The sequence below is a fragment of the Chlorocebus sabaeus genome, chromosome 26, assembly GCF_047675955.1.
Source record: "Chlorocebus sabaeus isolate Y175 chromosome 26, mChlSab1.0.hap1, whole genome shotgun sequence".
Taxonomy (NCBI): domain Eukaryota; kingdom Metazoa; phylum Chordata; class Mammalia; order Primates; family Cercopithecidae; genus Chlorocebus; species Chlorocebus sabaeus.
In genome coordinates this window covers 25,043,612-25,069,749 of record NC_132929.1, presented here as the reverse complement: position 1 = coordinate 25,069,749, position 26,138 = coordinate 25,043,612, and the positions used below count along the sequence as shown (strand labels likewise).

General features: G+C 36.5%; 1 protein-coding gene and 1 long non-coding RNA gene across 9 annotated transcripts in view; one reads left to right on the top strand and one right to left on the bottom strand.

The window, feature by feature from the left end:
* The window catches only part of FAM227B (family with sequence similarity 227 member B), a 521,377-nt gene that overhangs the window by 436,838 nt on the left and 58,401 nt on the right, over positions 1-26,138 (top strand). The window lies entirely within an intron of this gene.
* On the bottom strand, positions 1,148-24,415 carry LOC103245648 (uncharacterized). Of its 2 annotated transcripts, none has more exons than XR_012091489.1 (4): positions 21,973-24,415; positions 13,048-13,183; positions 11,372-11,499; positions 1,148-5,269 (listed from the first exon to the last, which is right to left on the bottom strand). It is a non-coding gene; the product is annotated as an uncharacterized lncRNA (long non-coding RNA). The 2 variants fall into 2 exon arrangements; XR_502006.3 differs by having other exon boundaries at positions 11,390-11,499.

The following is a 26,138-nucleotide window of genomic DNA, read 5'->3' as shown; positions in this document are numbered from 1 at the left end:
AGCCATGAAAATTGAGAGAGATTTAATTCTATCCTTTGAACGTGTTGAGCTTAACTCTTTATCCTTCGATACTACACATCTTCCAAATTTAATATATGTCTTGATGAGAAGACCAACCAGGTATTTGCGAGACTGCCTCGTAGTCACTGTAAGAACTGTAAAAGACTTCATAGAGACTTCAAAAGTTTCTGACCCAGCCCTGCCTCAGCCTTTCAAAACACCACATAACTCAGCAAATATCCTGTGGTAAAAATTAGCTGCCATGTATGTGATACTGCTTTAAATTTTTATACCTGCCTGCATAATCGTCCAAAGTTCTCATGGTTCATCCCTCCCATAGTAATGTACTTCTACCTATGCTAACCCTGATTCTCAGCAGTACTCAGAATCTGTAGATGCTTTCAAGGGATGAAAATAACTGAGAGTGACAGCTCACATAAGAAAGACTCTTCCCTCCCTAGAATTTTAACCTCTCCCTTGCCCGTTGTTTGCAGTATCCTTAAAATAGCATTTTTGTAGTATCTCTACTTTTTTCTAATTATTGAAGTGGAAACATTGCCTACAAGAACTACTATATCCTACTGAGAAGCAAAAGTGATTTTTTTTTTTTTTTTGAGACGGAGTCTCGCTCTGTCGCCCAGGCTGGAGTGCAGTGGCCGGATCTCAGCTCACTGCAAGCTGCGCCTCCCGGGTTCACGCCGTTCTCTTGCCTCAGCCTCCCGAGTAGCTGGGACTACAGGCGCCCGCCACCTCGCCCGGCTAGTTTTTTGTATTTTTTAGTAGAGACGGGGTTTCACCGTGTTAGCCAGGATGGTCTACGATCTCCTGATCTCGTGATCCGCCTGTCTCGGCCTCCCAAAGTGCTGGGACAAAAGTGATTTTTTAAACTGTCTTTATTCTTACAAAAAAAAAAAAAAAAAAAACTTAAAACCCCCTAGAAAAGTTGAAAACAAAGCAATAGAAAAAGAAAATACCACGTAACTATTTACCAAAAGAAAGCTAACATAGTAATATTCATGTAGAATAAATTAAAATTTAAGGAAGAAGGCATTGGTAAGTATTAATATGTATGTATCAAAAATATTGCATAGAAATATTATAAAGCAAAAATGTTCAGACTCTCATGGATTAACCGACAAGTCCGTAACAACAATATAATATTTTAATCCTCTTCCCTTAAATAATAATAGTTAAATCTGACAAATAGTTGTTAAAGAATATTTATTAGGAAAACATTTGTAAGTTTGGTGTGTGTGTGTGTGCGCGCGTGCGCACGTGCATATTAGACACTGCATTCAACAGTCAAGACTATACATTCTTTTCAAGTGAAGGTACAAATGGAACAATTACAAACATTTTCCACATGCTATCATAAATGAAATCTCAGCAATATATAGACTTTAGTACCTTCCTACTGCTCCTCACCGACTGATGTCCTCTCTTCCTTACCTAAATTAAACATGGCTAATCGTTATAGTTATTTATTCACACTCACTTTCATCTCTTTTGCAGTTCTTCACCTTTTCGGTTCACTGAAAAAGCCACAAACCTAATTAAAGATATTCTCCACATCTGAGTTTGTGCAGCTAAATGTATTCAGAAATTTATACAACCATGCTGAGTAGTCTCATTTTTAATTCATAATTATATAAGTCAAATCGGTCTTAATTCTGTCAGACAATCCTACTGCATTCCCTATTACTTTATTTCTCCTGTTCTCCTAGACAACTACTTCCTCCTTTATTTCTCTTCAGCTCTCCAGCACCACCTCCCCATCTTTAATCTCAGATGGTGACTTTGCTTTCTACTTCAATTAGAAATTTAAAGCAATGAGAACCTCCACAAATTCCCACCACCACATCTACCCAATTACCAGCATTATGTACCATATTCTCTGCTTTCGCTTCTTTGCTCCTACCTAAGGTCAACTTTTCCTAGCATTTCACAAATATAACTTCATTTACTCCTCCAATTATCCTATGAACTGGTGTTGATGGTATCATTTTACAGCTGGGGGGAAAGGTTCAAAGTCAAATCATTATAGAAGAACCATTCTAGCTCTGTGTTCTCTATCGCCTTGTTACTCAGAGGTAATTCTGCAGATCAGTAGCATCACCAACACCTGTGATGTTTTTGGGCCCCAGACCTAATTAATCCAGAAAAGGGATGCATTTTAAAAAGATTCTCAAGTGTTTCTTATGCTCTTTGATATTGAAAGAACACTCCTGTATACCAGTCTGTCCTTTCCCATGCACATTCCACTATAGTATAGTAGCACCAATTATTTAAAACATAAAATTCGTTCTTAGATTATGTTTTACCAGAACTCAGTCCTTCTCCAAGGTACTAATTCAAGCCCTCCGTAAATTCTATTAGTTTCTTGCAAACGAAGTTTCTGATGATGTTCCTTCTTTTGGTGTGATTGATTTGATTAAGTTTGGATTCAGTTAGTCTCAGTAGTCAGGGTAGGAGCTTGGTGGTAGCCAGATCAAAGAATTTGGAATTACCAGCCTTAAAAGAGCCAATCCTTATTGTATTCATTCATTTTAACTGTTAATTTCCCATTCACTGAGAAAGGACTTGGTTTAATTAACAACAGGACAAAATTTTGCAAATTTGATCTTGGTATATGGACTTATTTTAAGGCATATTGTTAGTGGTGAATATTGAGAATCCACCTATGGAAAAATTTTGAGAGCCTATAATTTATTTTTTAAAATAATGGAATTAAATTTTAGTTTTTTGTTCAGTGCAGAAGTCTGACTGACAGTAAACGTTCTGATGGAAATATTTTAGTGAAAGGGTAGGGAACTCACACTACATCATTAAGACTTCTGCTAACATTTTTCCCGTTAGAGCACAATGGCTCCAAACAAAGAGGAAATGATAGGAGTGAACCACAGCACCCTCCATTTACACTAAGAGGAAGACACTGAACTCTCATGGAAGTTTTCTCTCTTTTATATTTGAGCCCTCTCCCCACATTTTGAAATAAACCTGCATTTCAAATAAAGTATACATACGCTGACCTCAACAAAACATAAATTTTGTTATCACTTTGATGACATTATTTCAAGGTTTTAAATGTTTAAATTAAAAATACTCCACTTTATACTTCTACAGTAACAGGTAACTATGTACTCCGTGGCTCCTCTTTTCTTCATGATTTTCATAGGGGTAGGATTGGTCCATTCCTGTTGCTATTACAAAAAACTACACTCAGCTAACAAAAAGTTTCAAGCCCTTGGCAAACATTTCAAAATTCTCTCTTCCAATTCAAAATCTTCCAATAGACTATCATCTTTCTCCATTACAAATAATCTGTGAGGAAATTAAATCTATGACCATTTGAAATAGTTAGGCTCATTAACAACTTATGACTTAAGGGGTAAAGCCACATCACTCACGTCGTTCATTAAGCAACTATAATATTTAAATGAACTTATAATTACCCACCAGTTATTTCAATCATCCTCAAAGATTTGAGTTCAATGCATTATTTCCTGACAGACGAATTTTTAAAAGCTTCTTACACTTGGATAACCACTCCATCTTAATGTCCTTTGCTCTTTGTCTTCTTCACATTCTTAAAGGACACTCAGGGTGGTCTTTTCATTGTCTTGCCTTGTTAGTCAACTTCACTTTTATGTACACTCCACTGCCTGAATTCATTTTCCATGTTCGAACCCCTGAAAATCTAAACAGTTTTTGAGTAAGACCCCACTGACTACCTCATCGCACAGTCTCTTGCAACCTCATCGCACAGACATCTTTTGCATGTCCCTCCCCATGCACATTCCACTATAGTATAGTAGCACCAATCATTTAAAAAATAAAATTGGTTCTTAGATTATGTTTTACTACAACTCAATCCTTCTCCAAGATCCTAATTCAAGCCCTCCATACATTCTATTAGTTTCTTGCCAATGAAGTTTCTGATGGTGTTCACAGTCTTTTTTGCATCCTAAAAGTTTCATTTCTGATGCAATGTATTTGCCCCTTTATCTCATATTAACTTTATAATAGACGTTGAATTTTTCCCCAAGTATGATCTATCAACTCATTTGATCATAATTGGCTGTTGAAGGCTGTATTCTTTACTTGTCTTGAAACTTGCAGTGTTTTTCACATAGTCTGCTGTTACTAAACCAAATGTGGGTCTGCTTGCCTGGCACAGTGAAGCCAAACACCCACACCAAGGTTTGCAGTAAGAGTAAGGAGGGTGTTTATTTACAGGGTGCCAAGCAAGGAGAATTGCGCAGCTAATCCTTAAGAGCTGGCCTCCCCAATGGCCTATAAGCAAGGGCTCTTAAAAGCAGAGACGCTTCTTTTTAGGAAAGCAGAAGTTACAGTCAAAATTGTAAATCAATACTTGGAGGTTATATTAATACATTGGTTTGGCCCAAAATGGCAGGCTATCTTGAAGTGGGGGTTTACAGGTCATAGGTGGATTCAGAGATTCTTTTGATTTGCAATTGCTTAAGGAAGTCAAGGCTTTGTTTAAAAACTTGGAGTCATCAGAAGGGAAAGCTGAGGTTTGACCTGTGGGCATTACTCTCTCCAGGTCCTTCAGGAAAAAATTAAGAACAAAGAACAGCAATCAGATTTCATATATCTGAAGTCTACGTGACTGCGGTTGGACTTTTCCATCTGATGGGGGTCTGGGTTTCAGAAAAACAACTTAGGGACATGTGTCATCTTTAGTTTCTATAGGGAACCAAGCATCTTGTCCTCCTTGCTTATTGAGTTGCGATTTACGTCTCAAGGCTAGCTATATGCCTGGAATTTCTCTTGAAGGGACTCAAGACTTTCCCTTATTTTCATACTTGGGGTGTCGCAGCAAGCCCCTAAGAGGGGTCTCTGTTCTGTCTTGCTACAAGAGATATTTCTTAAAGAAATGTGTAAATAAATGAATAAGTGGCAAATAGCTGATTTAGGCTGGGGAAATAATACTTGAGGTTTTTTTCCTGCTTAATAGAGGTAGATTAATTTGATCTATTTCCTCATGTCTTAATTCATATAATCTAAAATAAAGGACATAATTTGAATATAAATTAAATTTTTTAAAAGGCCTCACTTTTACAAATGAAGAAGTTGAGACCCAACTGGAAAGTGAGTTGCTGGAAACTACATACATAGTCCGAAAAATTTAAACTAGAACTAGTCCTGAATCTTCATCCCATGGTCTTCCTAAGGACAATTCTTTCCACTGGAGATACCAGGTTAACAGCAGTGTCTCGGTTGTCAGGCTGTTTCAAGGAGGGGATAACTGAAAGATATGGCAAAGCACACAGGTCAGTTCATATTGGATGTCACATGTTTAAAACTTTTATTATTATTAAAACAATGGGCAATATATTTGTATATATATTTAATTATGTATATGCCCATTTTTTCACATAAGGTTTATTTTACATAGCTGTACATAAATGTGTTGAATACAATAGCATAGAATAATATTTTAAATAAGCAGATAAGGAAAAGAGGATTAAAAAGTGAGAGAGAAGGGAAGATAAAAGCCTGAAATGAGGTTAGAATGTGAAATTCTATTGAAAAATCTTTTACTTTTGTTAGACTTGGTCCATGAATTAGATTGGCTCTGAGCATTCTATCTGTCAGGGCAGAGGAAATGACAATGCCGCTTTGGATAATTGGGAAGTATCCAAAAACAAAACAATGTACACATCAAGTACACCTATTCCCTATACTAAGACAAGATAATATTGTTTTCTGGTGGATCCCTATATCAAACAGGATAGACAGAATTATGCTATAGTAACAAGCATTAGTAAAATCTTACTGGCTTATGCTGACAAAGGTTTATTTTTCACTCACACTGTGTGTCCATTGCATATAAGATGGGGTCTCTATCTACCACAGCAACTCATACATACAAGCCAAAGTAGACTTCATCTCATTTATAATCAGTGCAACAGGAGGAAGAGAAATGGGTGGACTGTATAGTGGTTCTTAAAGCTTCCACTTGGAAAGGACACATTTCATTTGAGCTCAAATTTCTTCATTTCATTTCCCAGAGCAAGCCCCATGTTCATACTTATCTTTAATGAACTTAAAGATAATTTGCAGTCCAACCCTGTGCCTTGGAAGGATGAAAAGGTGAATATTTCTGAACAGCCCAACTGATTACCACACTCTCCATAGAGAAGCACTGCATGAAGTAAAGAGTTATGTTGACATAGAAAATACAGCCATAACTGAGTCTATGACATTGCACTATGTTGACCAAGGGCATAAAGACAAGGCAAAAGCTGGTAAAAATGGTTCTACCAGTGGCTAGGAAAAATCAGTTCTGATATATAGCTCTTTACTGGTCTACCTTAATTCAGGAGTATATTTCAGCTTTCCTAAAGAAAGGGATAAAAGTTACTCCGAAATACATATTGCGTCTCTCAACAAAGCTTTTATATGTATGAACTAATAGTGAGTTTGCATTTATATCCCTAAGAAATAATATTAATAACAATACTTTTTTCTTCTTTTTAAAAATTCAATAGCTTTTGAGGTACAATGGGTTTTTTTTAACATGGATAGATGAATTACATAGTGCTGAATTCTGATATTTTAGTGCACCCATCACCCAAGTAGTGTACATTTTACCTAATGTGTAGTTTTGTATCCCTAGCCCTCCTCTCACCCTCCCCGCTCTGAGTCTCTAAAATCTATTATATCACTCTGTATGCCTTTGCGTACTCGTAGCTTAGCTCCCACTTAAAAGTGAGAACATATGGTTTTTGGTTTTCCACTCCTATGTTACTTCACTTAGAATAATGGCCTCCAGCTCCATCTAAGTTGCTGCAAAAGATGTAATTTCATTCCTTTGAATGGCTGAGTAGTATTCCATGGTGTGCATGTACCACATTTTCTTTATCCACTCATTAGTTGATGGGCACTTAGGTTGGTTCTACATCTTTGCAATTGTGAATTGTGCTGCTGTAAACATGCATGGGCAAGTGTCTTTTTCATATAATGACTTATTTCCTTTGGGTAGATACCCCGTAATAGGATTGCTGGATCAAATGGTAGTTCTATTTTTAACTCCTCAAGGGCCCTCCGTTATGGTTTTCCATAGAGGTTGTACTAATTTACATTCCCATCAATAGTGAATAGGTGTTCCCTTTTTCCCACATCCATGCCAACCTCTATTGTTTTTTGACTTTTTATTAATAATAATGGCCATTCTTTCAGAATTCATTGTGATATCTCATTGTGGTTTTAATTTGCATTTCCCTGATGATGACTGATGTTGAGCATTTTTTCATATATTTATTGGCCATTCGTATATCTTCTTTTAAGAAATGTCTATTCATGTCCTTTGCCCACTTTTTGATGGAATTATTTGTATTTTTTTCTTGGTAATTTGTTTGAGTTCCTTGTACATTCTGGATACTAGCCCTTTTTTGGATGTGTAGTTTGCAAATATTGTTTCCCATTCTGTGGGTTTTCTGTTTACTCTGTCGATTATTTCTTTTGTTGTGCAGAGAGTTTTTAGTTTAATTAGGTCTCATTTATTTATTTTTGTTTTTGTTGCATTTGCTTTTGGGATATTTGTTATAAATTCTTTTCCTAGGTTAGTGGCTAGAAGAGTTTTTCCAATGTTGTCTTCTAGAATTTGTACAGTTTCAGGTCCTATATTTAAGTCATTGATTCACCTTGAGTTGATTTTTGTATAAGGTGAGAGATAGGAATCCAGTTTCATTCTTCTACATGTGGCTTGCCAGTTTTCCTAGCACCATTTCATGTAATAAATTATGTCAATTCCCTAACGTATGTTTTTGTGTACTTTGTTGAAGATCAGTTGGCTGTACATATTTGGCTTTATTTCTGGGTTCTCTATTCTGTTCCACTGGTCTAGGTGCCCACTTTTATATCAGTATCATGCTGTTTTAGTAACTGCAGGCTTTTAGTATAATTTGAAGTCCGGTAATGTGATGCCTCCAAATTTGTTCTTTTTGCTTAGGATTCCTGTGGCTATTTGGGCTCTTTTTTGGTTCCATATGAATTTTAGGATTGTTCTTTCTAATTCTGTGAAAAACAATGTTGGTATTTTGATGGGAATTGTATTAAATCTGTAGATTCCTTTGGGCAGTATGGTCATTTGCACATCTTCCAATCCATGAGCATGAAATGTGTTTTCATTTGTTTCTGTCATCTATAATTACTTTTTGCAGTGTTTTGTAGTCCTCCTTGTAGAGATCTTTCACTTCCATAGTTAAATATATTCCTAGGTATTTTATTTATTTTTTCTTTTTTAGAGCTCTTATAAAAGAGATCACGTTCTTGATCTGATTCTCAGCTTGATGCTATGCATCAACAATGATATTGTTGTACATTGACTTTGAAACCTGAGACTTTACTGAATTCGTTTATTAAATCTAAGAGTCTTTTGGAGGAGTACTTAGGATTTTCTAGGTATACAGTCATATCATCTGCAAACAGTGATAGTTGGACTTCCTCTTTTTCAGTTTCAATGTCCTTTATTTCTTTGTCTTGCCTGATTGGTCTGGATAGCACTTCCAGAACTATGTTGAATAGGAGTGGTGAAAGTGGGCATCCTTGTCTTGTTTCTATTCTCAGGAGAAGTGCTTACAACTTTTCCCCATTCAATAAGATGTTGGCTATGGGTTTGTCATATATGGATTTTATTATTTTGAGATAGGTGCCTTCTATGCCTGGTTCTTATTATAAAGGGATGCCATATTTTATCAAGTGCTTTTTCTGCATCTATCGAGATAATAATATAGTTTTTGTTTTTAATTCTGTTTATGTGATGTATCATGTTTATTGACTTGCGTATGTTAAACCATCCCAGCATCCCTGGGATGAAACCCACTTGACCATGATGAATTACCTTTTTGACATCCTGTGGGATTTGTTTAGCTAGTATTTTGGGGGAGGATTTTTGAATCTATGTTCATAAGGAAAATTGATCTGTAGTTTTGTTTTTTGTTGTGTCTTTTCCTGGATTTGGTATCAGGATGATACTAGCTTCATAGAATGATTGGAATCATCTTTTGGAATAGTTTCAGTAGGATTAGTACCAATTCTTTGAATGTCTGGTAGAATTCAGGTGTGAATCCATCTGGTCCTGGTCTTTTATTTTGTTGACAATTTTTAAATTACTGATTCAATGTCACTGCTTCTTATCAGTCTTTTCAAGGTTTCTATTACTGATTTAACCTAGGAGGATTGTATGTTTCCAGGAATTCATCCATTTCCTCTAGGCTAGTTTGTGCACATAAAGGTATTCATAATAGTCTTGAATGATTGTTTCTGTAATTCTGTGGTGTTGGTTGTAATGTCTCCAGTTTCATTTCTAATTGAGCTTATTTGGATCTTCCTTCTTCTTGGTTAATCTAGCTAATGGTCTATCAATTTTGTTTATTTTTTTCAAAGAACCAGCTTTCTGTTTCCTTGATCTTTTGTATTGTTTTGTTTGTTTGAATTTTATTTAGTTCTGCTCTGTGTTATTTCTTTTCTTCTAGCTTCAGGTTTAGTCTGTTCTCGTTTCTCTAGTTCATTGAGGTGTGACATTAGGTCATCAATTTGTGCTCTTTCAGACTTCTTGATGTAGGTATTTAGCACTATAAACTTTCCTCTAAGTTCCACTGCTTTTGCTGTATTCCAGAGGTTTTGATAACTTGCGTCATTATCATCATTCAATTCAAATAACTTGTAAATTTCCATCTTGATTTCATTGTTAACCTAGATATCAGTCAGAAGCAGCTTATTTAATTTCCATGTCTTTGTACAGTTTTGAGGGTTCCTTTTGGAGTTGATTTCTAGCTTTATTCTACTGTGGCCTGAGAAGATACTTGATGTAATTTTGATTTTTTTAAATTTGTTGAGACTTGTTTTATGGCCTATTATATGGTCTATCTTGGAGAATGTTCCATGTGCTCATGAGAAGAATGTATATTCTAGAAATCTTGGGTAGCATTATCTGTAAATATCTTTAAGTTCATTTGTTCTAGCATGTCATTTAAGTCCACTGTTCCTCTGTTGACTTTCTGTCTTGAAGATCTGCTAGTGCTGTGAGTGGCACACTGAAGTCTCCCACTATTGTTTTGCTGTCTATCTCGTTTCTTAGGTCTAGTAGTGACTGCTTTATAAATGTAGATGCTTCAGTGTTTGGTGCATATAAATTTAGGATTGTAATCTCTTCTTGTTGAATTGATTCTTTTATCATTATAATAGGGACCATCTTTCTTTATTTAGTGTTGTTGCTTTGAAGTCTGTTTTGCCTGATAAAAGAATAGCTACTCCTGCTCGCTTTTGGTTTCCATTTGCATAGAAGTACCTTTTTACACACTTTTACCTTGAATTTATTTGAATCTTCCCATGTTAGGTGAGTCTCTTGAAGTAGATATTTCTATTGTGATTTTTTTTATCCATTCTGTCATTCTGTATCTTTTAAGTGGAGCATTTAGGCCATTTACAGTCAACATTAATATTGAGATGTAAGGTGCTGTTCTCTTCCTCATGATGTTACCTACATAGTTTTTTCTTTTCATTGTGTTATTGTTTTATAGGCCCTGTGAGTTTTAAGCTTTCAAGAGGTTCTATTTCGATGTATATTGGACTTTTGTTTTAAGGTTTAGAACTCCTTTTATTAATAACAATATTGATTACCATTTATACCACCTTTACAATATGCCAGACACTGTGTTTTTGCATATATATTCTCATTTTATCCACTTACCAAGTTTATAAGGTAATTATCATAATCCCCAAATTATGTTTGAAGAAACGGGCTTAAAGAAATTAATTTGCCTAAAGTCACTTAGTCAACAAATGGCAGAGCTGGCATTTAAATTTGTGTCCATCTGACTCCAAGGCCTATGTGCTTAACTAATACACTACTCTGCATCAGAAATGCAGCTCAAGGTTACATGAATGTACTTTAAACAATTGGTCAGGCCGGGCGCGGTGGCTCAAGCCTGTAATCCCAGCACTTTGGGAGGCCGAGACGGGCGGATCACGAGATCAGGAGATCGAGACCATCCTGGCTAACCCGGTGAAACCCCGTCTCTACTAAAAAATACAAAAATCTAGCCGGGCGAGGTGGCGGGCGCCTGTAGTCCCAGCTACTCAGGAGGCTGAGGCAGGAGAATGGCGTGAACCCGGGAGGCGGAGCTTGCAGTGAGCTGAGATCCGGCCACTGCACTCCAGCCTGGGCGACAGAGCGAAACTCCGCCTCAAAAAAAAAAAAAAAAAAAAAAAACAATTGGTCAAGAGGGAGTTAGATCCACTCTCCTCTTTAGGAGAGGAGAAAACCTGGCCTGATAAGAAACCTTGCCAAACCTTTCTCCAAACCTCCAAAACTCTTGAGTGAAATTGTCTTAGGAGATACCTTCAGAGAAGACTTAACTGCTTTTCGAGCACGTTTTACAGGAAGAGCAAGGTCTTGAAATTCTCTGCCATTGGTAGTCCTTTCACTTTGAGTATAACTGATATTTTTCATGGAAAGAAAACTGGAGCCTGAAAAATAGAATAGTGTGTATAGAATCATACATATAAAATATTGTTCCAATAAATGTCCCAGTCAATTAAAAAATCTTGTCAAAGTAACTGTAGAGGATGTATAAAATACAGCAAGAAAATAAGATAAGGAGAAATATTTAAGGGAATTATTAATACTTTAATACATATTGTTGTCATTTTAAATCTTGGATCTATAATCTTAACTATTACTAGTCACAGCAGAACAGTTTATAAGGCATTTTTACACCACAGCTTATTTGTACTTTGAGTGGTAGAATGAAAACAATGCCAATCTGGTAATAATATGACTGTTTAATTCAGTTGGTAGGAAAGACACACACACAAGAATGTTTTCCAATTCCTTGAAATTCCCAAGTGATCAACAACTAAGAGGATCGCTGTGTTCCTGTGGCACTTCCATCTTTTTTTCTACTATAGAGCTATTATGTAGCATTGCAACTACTTAAGAATACATCTGAGACTAGTCCCCACCCCATCCCCACAGACAGTGAGCCCTCTCTTCATCCTTGTCTCCTAGGCATTGAGCATAATTAACACTCAGTAGACACTTTTGTAATGAATGAATATGGGTAGAACGAGTGATAATATATAGCAGTTTTTGCTACTAGTGCTCAGAGAGTAAAATACCCTTGAGAAATTGGGGAGTTCATACAAGTTTCTTAGTCAAAGATTTTTTGGTTAGAACACAAATCCACTTGAACTGTGTAATGGATGTTAAAATGAGGCTGTTTCTGTTCTAGTTTCTTCTGAATTCTTAAAGCCTGATGACATTAATAGGTGCATCCTAAAGAGAAGTCCTACCTTGCAGGATATTAACCCACCTTGAACCTATAAAACATGGTAAAGAGGAGTGTTGAGGAATCAAGAGAATTCCTTAGGAGGACAGAAGTACCTTTGGAGTACTTTTTCCCTCAGTCCCAGTGAGGAACACATTGGGATGTTAAAGAAACCGAGAAACAGAAGCTCGGCCTCCTCATTCAAAGCCAGATGTCTCCTGTATTTGGGGGGAGTATGACAAATGGTAGAGAAAACTATGGCCCATCATTAGCATGTGAGATGATTTATGAGTCTCAACAGCCTGGCACATTATCTTTTTCTTTGTTTGTTTGTCTTTAAATAGCATATCAGCAGTTCTTTGATTGCTTTAGTTTCTGGTGAAATTAAACTTAAAAAATTATTTGCCAATCGTATTCCTTTTTTATTACTTACTTCTTATGCCCGTCATCTGTTATCTACTGAGGTTTTTGTTTCATCTGTCATTCTATTAGAAATTGTTTTGCCAGTTTTCCTTTTGTGGTACTGTACTTTTTGCCTAGCAGGACTTTTGAATTTTTACATAATAAAATGTAGGCATACCCCAGAGGTATTGCAGGCTTTGTGTAAGACCATTGCAATAAAGCAAATATTGCAGCAAAGTGAGTCACACAACTGTTTTGGTTTCCCAGTGTATATAAAAGTTATGTTTCTACTATATTGTAGTCTCTTAAGGGTATAATAGCATTTTGTCTAATAAAAAGTACATACCTTAATTTAAAAATACTTTACTGCTAAAAAATGCTGACACAGAGACAGGAAGTAAACACAGGTGTTGGAAAAATGGCAACAACAGACTTGCTGTACACAGAGTTCCATGAACATTCCATTTGTAAAAAAGCAATATCTGTGAAGTACAATAAAGTGCAGTTAAACAAATTATGCCTGTATATTAATGTTTTACTCTATAATCTTATCTTTTGTAGACTTCTCCACCACCTATACATATATTTTTTTCTAGTTTATATTATTGTTCTGCTTTTTTAAATCCAGATTTAATTTTCCAATCCATCAACCATTTATTCTTTGTTAGGGAGCTAAGATTACTCAAGAATGGATCACCTCAAAATGATTCTGCATAATAGCACAAAGTAGGAAAAAAAGACAAGAGAAGAAGAAGATTGAAGTGAATGTTAAATGAACCAATTTACATTTCTACCACAATGAGAATTCAAACCTTGCTTCTGAGTTTAATGTCTTTTTAAAATTGTACTCAGCATCTGCCTATGATTGTTACTTTTTAAAAGATTGTGAATTTCGTTCTCATCATGGTAAAGATATTCTCAAAACCTTTATCAACTACCCATAGAGTGTTTTCTTTATAAGGCCTCCATAAAAAAGAGAGCTCCATCTTACCCTAGTAACAAGAATAGCTAGCTGGGAATCTTCACAGTGATTGTTCTTTTTTATCTCATAGACACTGTGAGCAGTGTAATGAATAAGATGTCCTTGTTTATTAAGTTAGCTGTTACAAACAGTATGCATTTTGAGAATGATTCCTGGCCCATTTTGTTAGCACTTCTGCTTTTCTCTGTCCTTTCATTACACTTTAATTGCATGCTATGTTTACAATATTTAGGTACCTTTGTAAGTGGACAAGTCATTTCTACATGAATATGGGGAGAATAAGAAAAAAAGGGCAAGAAATTTCATTTCAATATGTGATGTGGTAGAGATCAAATTTATTTTTCCTAAAGAGTTAACACTTGCCTTATTTCTTTTTATTCAATGATTCATCTTTTCTTAATGATTAGGAATGTCACATTTGCTAAATAGTAAACTCATTAATATTTGCATGAAACTATAAATTATGTTACTCTTCCCTAATGATTGGTATACCTAATTTTATGTCCATACCATATTATTTCAATCATTATTATTTTATACATTTTAATATCTGACAGTATAATTCTTCTATCATGACTTTTTTTCACTACTTCCTGCATATTGTACCTATACTAAATTTTTTAAATTGCACTTTAGAATAAGTTTGGCCTGTTCCCCTCCCCACCAAACAATCATATATAGATTGTTTAGAATTGTATTTAATATTTATAAGTTATTTGGAGGAGAACTTATACCTTCATAATTTTTATTCTATACATTCAGAAATATCATATGTATCTTTAGTTTGTAATGTTCTGCATCTACGTCCTAAACATTTCTTAAATAATTTCTTCCTACATATTTCATATATTTTAAAATTAGGAATGAGATTTTAAAATATTTTATTGTCTAACTGGTCAACTGCTGACATTTATAACAGCCATAAATTTTTATGTATTTGTAATTTGTGACTAAACTCTCCTATTTAACAATGCTTATTAAAATGATTATCTTGTATTTGCTTGGAAGACCATAATATCACCTGTAAAAACAAAAAAAAATTAGTGTTGTCTTCCTCATTCTAATATTTACACCTCCTGTTTATTTTTATTGGCTTACTGAATTGGTTGGGATTTACAGAGCAGTGTTAAATAACAGTTGTGATGGTGGAAATATCTACTAAAATTTCAGCTATCGGCAAATACAAAGTACCTTATAAACATCACTGAAGCAAGTAAAGAGTTAACATTTTACGTAACAAAAAATAATTTTTACATGAGAAGAAATATAAAGGTAGCTATTACTTCTCATGGATGTCACCAAGGAACCATGTTTCTTATGTCTTCCTGCTTCAGCATCCTTAGCATGTAACTTTTATATTGTCACAGGATAGTTGCTGTATCTCCTGGTATTCCAGCCACACAGGAAAAAGGAGAAAAGACACCAGGCGTATAGTAAACCTTTTCTTTATCAGGTTTTGCCTTTTTATTTAGGAAATAAAAACTTCCCCAGGGGTGATATGATTTGGATGTGTGTCCCCTCCATATCTCATGTTGAGATATAATCCCCAGTGTTGGAAATGGGCCTAGAGGTAGGTATTTGGACCAGGAGGCAGGGGCAGATCCCTCATGAATGGCTTACCACCATCCCTTTGGTGATGAGTGAGCTCTTGCTCTGAGTTCACGTGAGATCAGTTGCTCGGTTGTTTTAAAATGCGTGACACCTCCCCTCCCCCTTGCTCTTGCTTTGTTTCTCACCAGATGACACATGGGCTCCTCCTTTGCCTTTTACCTTGATTGTAAGCTCCCTGAGGCGTACACCTGAAGCAGGTGCTGGCACCATGTTTCTTGTACATCCCGCAGTACCATGATCCAATTAAACATTTTCTCTATTAGTTACCCAGCCTCAGGTATTTCTTTACAGCAATTCAAGAATGGATTAACACAAGGGGCTTCTGCCTACATTTCATTGGCCACAACTGTGTTACAAGGGGCCAATTAAATCAAATCAAGTCAAATTCAGAGGAGTTAAGTAACTCAAGTGTTTAGCTTGAGTAGAAAAAAGTAAAGAGAAAAGGACTTTGAAGTGGATGTTAAATGAGCCAATTTACATAACTACCATAGAAAGAATCCAAACTTTGTCCCTGATTTTAATGGCATGCCTCAAATTATTCTGCATTTAAGTAATATTTTGAATTTTTATTTCAAGATATATATTCTTTAGCATGTTAGAGACATAACCTTCTTTTATGGGTTTGCTTAGTGTTTCATTTGGAATGAATATTACATTTTATTAAATATATATTTTTTAATCAATGCAAAACTCCTTCTGCTTGAGAAAAGCAGAGGGAAAGGTAAAGGGGACTTTGTCTTCACCTTAGGTACCAGGAAAGCAATGGCAGGGCAGAGCACCACGTGGGCTCTTGGGGTCCTTGATTCTAGGATTTGACTCTTGGACAGCATTTCTGGACCTGCCCTTGGACAGAGGGGAGCACGCCACCATGAAGGGTGAGACCCAGGGCAGGCAGCATTCACCACAAGCTGACTGAAGAGCCTGTGGGCCTTCAGGGAACTTAGGTAGTAGTCTGGCAGTACTTCCCATGGCCTTGGGTGTCAGTGGCTATGGGGTGAGACTCCTCTGCCTTTGGAAAGAGAGATCCTGTGGTTTGAGTCCCAGCTCAACTGCAATACAGTAGAACACCAGTTAGACTTCTAGGGTTTTTGACACTAGTTCCTGACTCCTGGATGGCACCTCTGGACCCACCCAGGGCCTGGGGTACCTCAACACCCTGAAGGGAAGGAAATAGGCCTGGATGGCTTTGCCAGCAGCTGATTGTAAAGCCCTGGGACCTTGAGCAAACATAGGCAGTAGCCAGGGAGTGGTTACAGCCAGCCTTGAGCAAGACCCAGTGCTGTGCTGGCTTCAGGTCTGACCCAGTACAATCATGGTGGTGGTGGCCACAGTAGTGCATGTGTCACTCCAGCTCCAGCTTCAGGTGCCTTAGAATGGAGAAAGAAACCCTGTTTGTTTGGGAGAAAGTAAGGGATGAGAAAAGAGTCTCTACCTTGTAATCCAGAGGATTCTGCTGGATTATGTCAAAAATCATCAAAATACAAATAAATAAAATTAGAAATGAAAAAGGAAGCAATAAAACTGATACCACAGAAATTCAAAGGATCATTAGGGGCTACTGTGAGCAAATATATGGCAATACATTGGAAAGTCTAGAATAAATGGACAAATTTCTAGACACATACAACCTACCAAGATTGAACCATAAATAAATCCAAAACCTCAACAGATGAATAACAAATATTGAGATCAAAGTCCTAACAAAAAGCCTCCTGGTAAAGAAGAGCCCAGGATCTCATGGCTGAATTCTAGCAAACATTTAAAGAAGAACTAACACCTATCCTACTCAAAATCAAAAACCAAAGAAGGAGGGAATACTTCCAAATTTACTCTACAAGGCCAGTATTACCCTGATACCAAAACCAGATAAAGACACATCAAAAAAAGAAAACTGATATCTCTGATTAATATTGATGTGAAAACCCTGAAAAAAATACTAGCAAACAATACATTAGAAATTCAACAATACATTAGAAAGATTATTCATCAGATCCAAGTGGGATTTATTCCACGGATGCAAGGATGGTTCAACATATGCAAATTGATCAATGTAATACATCATATTAACAAAATGAAAGATAAAAACCATATGATCATTTCAATTGATGCTGAAAAAGCATTTGAAAAAGTTTAACATCCCTTCATGATAAAAAAAAAACTCTCAAAAAACTGGGAATAGCAGGAACATACCTCAACATAATAAAAGCCATATGCAACAGACCTACATCTAGTATTATACTGAGTGAGGAAAAACTAAAAGCTCTAAGATCTAGAGCATGACAAGGATGCCCACTTTCACCTCTGTTATTCAACATAGTACTGGAAGTCCTGGCTAGAGCAATCAGACAAGAGAAAGAAATAAAGGGCACCCAAATTGGAAAGGAAGAAGTTAAATGACTGTTATTTTCAGATGAGTTGATCTTATATTTGGAAAAACCTAAAGACTCCACAAGAAAGCTATTAGAACTGATAAACAAATTCAGTAAAGCTTCAGGATACAAAATCAACATACAAAAATCAGTAGCATATCTATATGCCAACAGTGAACAATCTGAATAAGAAATTTTAAAAGTAACCCATTTACAGTAGCCACACATAAAATTAAATACCTAGGAATTATCAAAGAAGTGAAAGAACTCTATAATGAAAACTATAAAACACTGATGAAATAAATTGAAGAGGACACCAAAAAATAGAAATATTGGGAAAATATTCATTGTTCACAGATTGGAATAATCAATATTGTTAACATGTTCATACTAACCAAAGCAATCTACAGATTCAATGTTATCCCTATCAAAATACCAATGATATTCTTTACAGAAATAGAAAAAAAAATCCTAAAAGAATACCAAGAAAAACCAAAGCAAAAAGAACAAAACTAGAGGAATGACATTACCTGACTTATAATTATACTACAGAACTACAGTAACCAAAACAGCATGGTACTGGCATAAAAACAGACACACAGACCAATGGAACAGAATGTAGAACCCAGAAACAAACCCATACACCTACAGTGAACTCATTTTTAACAAAAGTGCCAAGAACATACATTAGGGAAAAGACAGTCTCTTCAAAAGTGATGCTGAGAAAACTAGATTTCCATATTCAGAAGACTGAAACTATACCGCTATCTCTTGTCGTATACAAAATGAAATCAAAATGAAATAAAGACTTAAATCTGAGACCTCAAACTACAAAACTACTTCAAGAAAACATCAGGGAAACTCTCCAGGACATTGGTCTGGGCAACAATTTTTTGAGCAATACCCCACAAGCACAGGCAATCAAAGGCAACATTGACAGATGTGATCACATCAAGTTAAAAAGCTTCTGCACAGGAAAAGATACAATCAACAAAGTCAAGAGACAACCCACAGAATGTCAGAAAATATTTGCAAACTACTCATCGGACAAGGGATTAATAACCAGGGTATATAAGGAGCTCAAGTAACTCTATGGGAAAAGAATTGAATAATCTAGTCAAAAAAATGAGCAAAAGACTTGAATAGACATTTCTCAAAAGAAGACATACAAATGGCAAACAGATATATGAAAAAGTGCTCAACATTATTGATCATCAGAGAAATGCAAATCAAAACTACAAGATACCATCTCACCCTACTTAAAATGGTTTATATCCAAAAGACAGGCAATAATAGGTGAGGATATGGAGAAAAGGGAACCCTCATACACTGTTTGTGGAAACATAAATTAGTACAGCCCCTATGGAGAACAGTTGGGAGGTTCCTCAAAAAACTAAAAATTGAGCTACCATATATATATCATATATATCCATCTTACTGCTGGATATATACCCCCAAAAGAAAGGAAATCAGTATATCAAAGAAATATCTGCACTCCTGTATGGTGCAGCACTGTTTACAATAGCTAAGATTTGGAAGCAACCTAAATGTCCATCAATAGATGAAAGAATAAGAAAATGTGGTATATATACACAATGGAGTACTATTCAGCCATAAAAAGAGTAAGGTCCAGGCATTTGCAACAACATGGAAGAAACTGGAGGTCATTATTTTAAGTGAAATAAGCCAGGCACAGGAAGACAAACATGGCATGTTCTCAATTATTTATGGGATCTAAAAATTAAAACAATTGAACTCATGGACGTAGAGACTAGAAGCATGGTTACCAGAGGCTGGAAGGGTAGTGGGAGGCTGGGGAAGAGGTTGGGATGATTAATGGGGACAATAAAAAAAAAGTAGTTAGAAAAAATGAATAAGACCTAGTATTTGACAGCACAACAGGGTGACTATAGTCAATAATAACTTAATTGTACATTTTTAAATAGAAAAGAAAACCACCCTATTTACAATACCATAAAAACAAATAAGATACTTGGGAATAGGTTAGCAAAAGATGTGTAAGGCTTATCCACTGAAAATTACAAACCAGTGTTGAAAGAAAGTATAGAAGACCTAAATGAATGAAAAAACCTCCCATGCTAATGGATTGGAAGATTTAATATTGTTAATACAATACTCCCCAAAATGATCTACAAATGCAACACAATTCCTATTAAATTCTAGCTACCTGTTTTGAGAATGATATAGAAATTCATATGGAAATGCAAGGGAACAAGAATAACCAAATCAATGTTGAAAAAGGAAGAACAAGGTTGGAAGACTCACAATTCCTCATTTCAAAACTTGCTACAAAGCCACATTAATCAAGACAATGTGGTACTGGCATAAGGGTAAACATATAGGTAAATGAAATAGAATGGAGAGTCCAGAAATAAATCTCACATTCATGGGTCATTGATTTTCTACAAGAATGTTGAGACCCTTCAATGTAAAAAGAATGATTGTTTCAGCAAATGCTGCTGTGACAACTGGGGTATTCACCTACAAAAGAATAAAGTTGGACTTGTACCTCATACAATACACAGAATTTAACTCAAAATGGATTATATACTTAAATAGAATAGCTAAAAATATAAAAATCTCAGAGGGAAAACAGGAGTAACTCTTCCTGACCTTGATTTAAGCAATGAGTCTTAGATGTGACACCAAAAAAAAAAAAAAAAACCCAACAAAATTAAAAATAAATAAATTGAACTTCATTCAAATATTAAAACTTAGTGCTTCAAAGGACTTCTTGATGATTCAAGAAATTAAAAACTTAATCCACAGAATGGAAGAAAATATTTGCAAATCAGGTATGTGATAAAAAAAAGATTTGTGGCCGGGCACGGTGGCTCAAGCCTGTAATTCCAGCACTTTGGGAGGCCGAGACGGGTGGATCATGAGGTCAGGAAATCGAGACCATCCTAGCTAACATGGTGAAACCCCATCTCTACTAAAAAAAATACAAAAAACTAGCTGGGTGAGGTGGCAGGCACCTGTAGTCCCAGCTACTCGGTAGGCTGAGGCAGGAGAATGGCGTGAACCTGGGAGGAGGAGCTTGCAGTGAGCTGAGATCCGGCCACTGCACTCCAGCCTGGGTGACAGAGCGAGACTCCGTCTCAAAAAAAAAAAAAAAAATAGGATTTGTATTCGGAGTATTTGAAGAACTCTTATAACTCAAGAAAGACAAACCAATTTTAAAATAGACAAAGAATTTAAATAGACATTTCTCCAAAGAAGATATACAAATGGCCAATAAAAACATTAAAATGTTGGGTTCAGTGGCTCATACCTGCAAATCCTATCACTTTGAAAGGTCAAGGTAGGAGGATTACTAGAGCCCAGGAGTTCACAGCCAGCCTGGACAACATAACGAGATCTTGTCTCTACAAAAATAAAAAAATTAGACAGGTGTAGTGGCACATGCCTGTGGTCTCAGCTACTCAGAAGGCTGAGGTAAGAGGACTGCTTGAGTCTTGGAGGTTGAGGCTGCAGTGAACTATGCTTGTGACACTACACTCCATCCTGGGTGACAGAGTAAAATCCTATCTCAAAAAAAAAAAAAAAAAAAGATGTTCAACATTATTCAACATCAAGCAAACACAAATTAAGACCACAATGAGATACCACTTGACACTCGTTTGGGGGGTTAAAATATAAAAGAGAGGTAATGGCAAGTATTGGCAAGAATGTGGAAAAGTTAGAAGCCTTGTACTTGTTCATGGAATTGTAAAATGGTGCAACCACTTTGGAACACAGTTTGGTAGTTCCTAAAATGGTTGCTTACAAAGATAATATATAACTCAGCAGTTCTACTCCTAAATATATACCCAAGGTGAATGAAAGCACATGTTTACTTAAAAAAAAAAAAAAAAAAAAAAAAAAAAAAAAAACTTGTACAGATACCTGAGACTGGGTAAATTATAAAGAGAAAGATGTTTAATGGACTCACACTTCCACATGGCTGGGGAGGCCTCACAGTCAGGGTAGAAGGTGAAAGGCACATCTTACATGGTGGCACACAAGACAGATTGAGAGCCAAGTGAAAGGGGAAACCCCTTATAAAACCGTCAGATCTTGTGAGACTTACCCACTGCCATGAGAACAGTATGGGGGAAACCACCCCCATGATTCAATTATCTCCCACCAGGTCCCTCCCACAACATAGGGGAATTATGGGAGCTAATTCCCATAATTTGACTGGGGACACAGCCATGCATATCATTCTGCACCAGATCCTCCCATATCTCATGTCCTCCCACTTCAAAATCAATCATGCCTTCCCAACAGTCCCCCAAAGTCTTACTTCATTTCAGCATTAACTCAAAAGTCCACAGTCCAAAGTCTTATTTGAGACAAGGCAAGTCCCTTCTGCTTTATGAACCTGTAAAATCAAAAGCAAGTTAGTTATTTCTGGATATAATGGGAGTACATGCATTGGATAAATACATCCATTCCAAATGGGAGAAATTGGCCAAAACAGAGGGGCTAAAGGCCCCATGCAAGCCTGAAATCCAGCAGGGCAGTCAAATCTTAAAGCTCCAGAATGATCTTCTTTGACTCCAGGCTTCACATCCAGGTAACACCGATGCAAGAGGTGAGTTCACATGGTCTTGGTCAGCTCCAATCTTGTGGCTTTGCCAAGTACAGCCTCCCTTCTGTCCTCTTTTATGGGCTGACATTGAGTGTCTGCAGCTCTTCCAGGCACACAGTGCAAGCTGTCAGTGGATCTACCATTCTGGGGTCTGGAGGACGGTGGCCCTCTTCTCACAGCTCTACTAGGCAGTGCCCCAGTGGGGACCCTGTGTGGTGGCTTCAACCCCACATTTCCCTTCCACACTGCCCTAGCAGAAGTTCTTTATGAGGGCCCAACCCCTGCAGCAAACTTCTTCCTGGACATCCAGGCATTTTCATACATCCTCAGAAATCTAGGCAGAGGGTCACAAACCTCAATTCTTGACTTCTGTGCACCTGAAGGCTCAACACCATGTGGAAGCTGCCAAGTCTTGGGGCTTGCACCTCTGAAGCAATGGCCTGAGCTATACCTTGGCCCCTTTTAACCATGGCTAGAGTGACTGGGATACAGGGCACCAACTCCCTAGGCTACATACAGCAGGGGGACTTTGGGCCCAGCCCATGAAACCATTTTTTCCTCCTAGGCCTCTGGGCTTGTGATGGCAGGAGCTGCCACAAAGGTCTCTGATGTGCCCTGTAAACATTTTTCCCATTGTCTTGGTGATTAACATTTGGCTCCTCATTACTTATGCAAATTTCTGCAGCTGACTTGAATTTCTCCTCAGAAAATGGGTTTGTCTTTTCTATCACATTGTCAGGCTACAAATTTTTCAAACTTTTATACACTGTTTCCCTTTTAACACTGAATGCTTTTAACAGCACCCAAGTCACTTCTTGAATGCTTTGCTGCTTAGAAATTTCTTCTGCCAGATACCCTAAATGATCTCCCTCGAGTTCCAAGTTCCACAAAGCTCTAGAGCAAAGACAAAATGCCACCAGTCTCTTTGCTAAAACACTGCAAGAGTCACCTTTACTTCAGTTCACAACAAGTTTCTCTTCTCCATTTGAGACCATCTCAGCCTGGATTTCATTGGCCATATCATTTTCAGCATTTTGGTCAAGGCCATTCAACAAGTCTCTAGAAAGTTCCAAACTTTCCCACATTTTGCTGTCTTCTTCTAAGCCCTCAAAACTGTTCCAAACTCTGCCTGTTACCCAGTTCCAAAGTTGCTTCCACATTTTCAGGTATCTTTACAGCAGCCCCCCATACTACCAATACCAATTTACTATATTAGTCCATTTTCACACTACTGATAAAGACATAACCAAGACTGGGTAATTTATAAAGAAAAAGAAGTTTGGTGGACTCACAGTTCCACGTGACTGAGGAGGTCTCACAATCAAGGTGGAAGGTGAAAGGCACATCTTACACAGTAGTAGTCAAGAGAGAATGAGAGCCAGGGAAACCCCTGGTTTTATAAGGGAAACTCCTTATAAAACCATCAGATCTCATAAGACTTATTTACTACCACGAGAACAGTATGGGGGAAACCACCCCCATGATCCCATTTTCTCCCACCACGTTCCTCCCACAGCATGTGGGAATTATTGGAGTTATAATTCAAGATGAGATTTGGGTGGGGATACAGTCAACCCATATTAAGTGGCTACTATGAAAAAAATATGCCAATAAATTGGAAATTTTAGAAGAAATGGACAAATTACTAGACACATACATACAACCTGCCTAGATTGAATGAGAAATAAATCCAAAACTTGAACAGCCCAATAACAAGTAATGAGATCAAAGTAATAATAAAAAGTTATCCAATAAAAAAAGACCTGGGACACAATGTCTTCACCGATGAATTCTACTGGGAACTAATGCCAATTCTATTTAAACTGTTCCAAAACATAGAGGAAGAGGGAATACTTTCAAACTCATTCTTGGTGGCCAGCATTACCCTGATACCAAAACCAGATAAAGACACATCAAAAAAAGAAAACTGCAGGCCAATATCTCCAATGATATTAATACAAAACCACTCACCAACAACTAGCTAAGCAAATGTAATGGTATATTAAAAAGTTCATTTATTACGATCAAGTGGGATTTATCCCAGAGATGTAAGGATGGTTCAACATATGCAAATCAATCAATGTCATACATCATATCAACAGAATGGAGGACAAAAATCATATGACCTTTTCAATTGATGGCAAAAAAGCATTTGATAAAGTTTAACATCCCTTCATGATAAAAAAAAAAAAAAACAACAAAAAACAAAAACTAGAAAAAAAATGGGTTTAGAAGGAACATGCCTCAGCATAATAAAAGCTTTATATGGCAGAACCAGAGCTAGTTTTATACTAAATGGGGAAAAAAACTAAAAGCCTTTCCTTTAAGATCTGGAACATGACAAGGATGCCTACTTTCACCACTGTTATTCCATATAGTACTAGAAGTCCTAGCTAGAACAATCAGACAACAGAAAGAAATAAAGGGCATTCAAATTCAAAAAGAAGTCAAATTATCCTTATTGCAGATGATGTGACCTTATATTTGGAAAAACCACCAAAAAAAAATTAGAACTGACAAATTCAGTAAAGTTGCAGGATACAAAATCAAGATACAAAAATCAATAGCATTTCTATATGCCAACAGTGAGCAATCTGAAAAAGAAATATAAAACGTAATACCATTTGCAATAGCCACAAATAAAATTAAATGGCTAGGAATTAACATAAGCAAAGTGAAAGACCTCTACAATGAAAACTATAAAACATTAATGATAGAAATTGAAGATGACACCAAAAAAAATTGAAAGATGTTCCATGTTCCTGGATTGCAATTATCGATATAGTTAAAAGGTCTGATCTATAGATTCATTGCAATCTCTATTATAATACCAATGACATTCCACACCAAACTATAAAAACATATATACAAAGCTATAGTAACCAAAACAGCATGGTACTGGCATAAAAACAGACACATAGGCCAATGGCACAGAATAGAGAACCCAGAAACAAATTCACACAGCTGCAGTAAACTCATTTTCAACAAAGGTGCCAAGAACATATATTGGGGAAAAGACCATCTTTTCAATAAATGGTGCTGGAAAAACTGGATATCCCTATGCAGAAGAATGAAACTTGATCCCTATCTCTCACCATATACAAAAATCAAATTACAATGAATTTAGTACTTAAATCTAAGACCTCAAACTATGAAACTACTGCAGGAAACTATTGAAGAAAACCTCAAGGACATAGGTCCAGGCAAAAATTTCTTGAGCAATACGCCCACAAACACAGGCAACTACAGCAAAATGGACAAATGAGATCACATTAAGCAAAAGAAGGAGAAGAAGAAGGAGGAGGAGGAGGAGGAGGAGGAGAAAAGCTTCTGCACAGCAAAGGAAACAATCAACAAAGGGAAAAGACACAGAGAATATTTGCAAAACTATCCTGACAGGGAATTAATAACCAAAATATATAAGAAGCCCAAACAACTGTATAGGAAAAAAATCTAATAACCTGATCAAAAAGTTGACAAAAGAATTGAATAGACTTTTCTCAAAAGAAAACATACAGATGGCAAAACACAAAGTGCTCAACCTTCTTGATTATCAGAGAAATGCAAAGCAAGACTATAATGAGGTATCACCCCAATTAAAATGGCTTATCTTCAAAAGACAGGCTATAACAAAGCTGGCAGATGGAGAAAAGGGATGTGGGAAAAAGGGAACCCTTATATACTGTTGGTGGGAATGTAAATTAGTACAACCACTATACAGAATAGTTTGGAGGTTCCTCAAAAAGCTGAAAATAGAGCTACTATATAAACCAGCAACTTCATTGCTGAGTATATGTACCCAAAAGAAGGGAGATCAGTATATCGAGGAGATATCTGCACTCCCATGTTTGTTGCAACACTGTTCACAATAGCCAAGA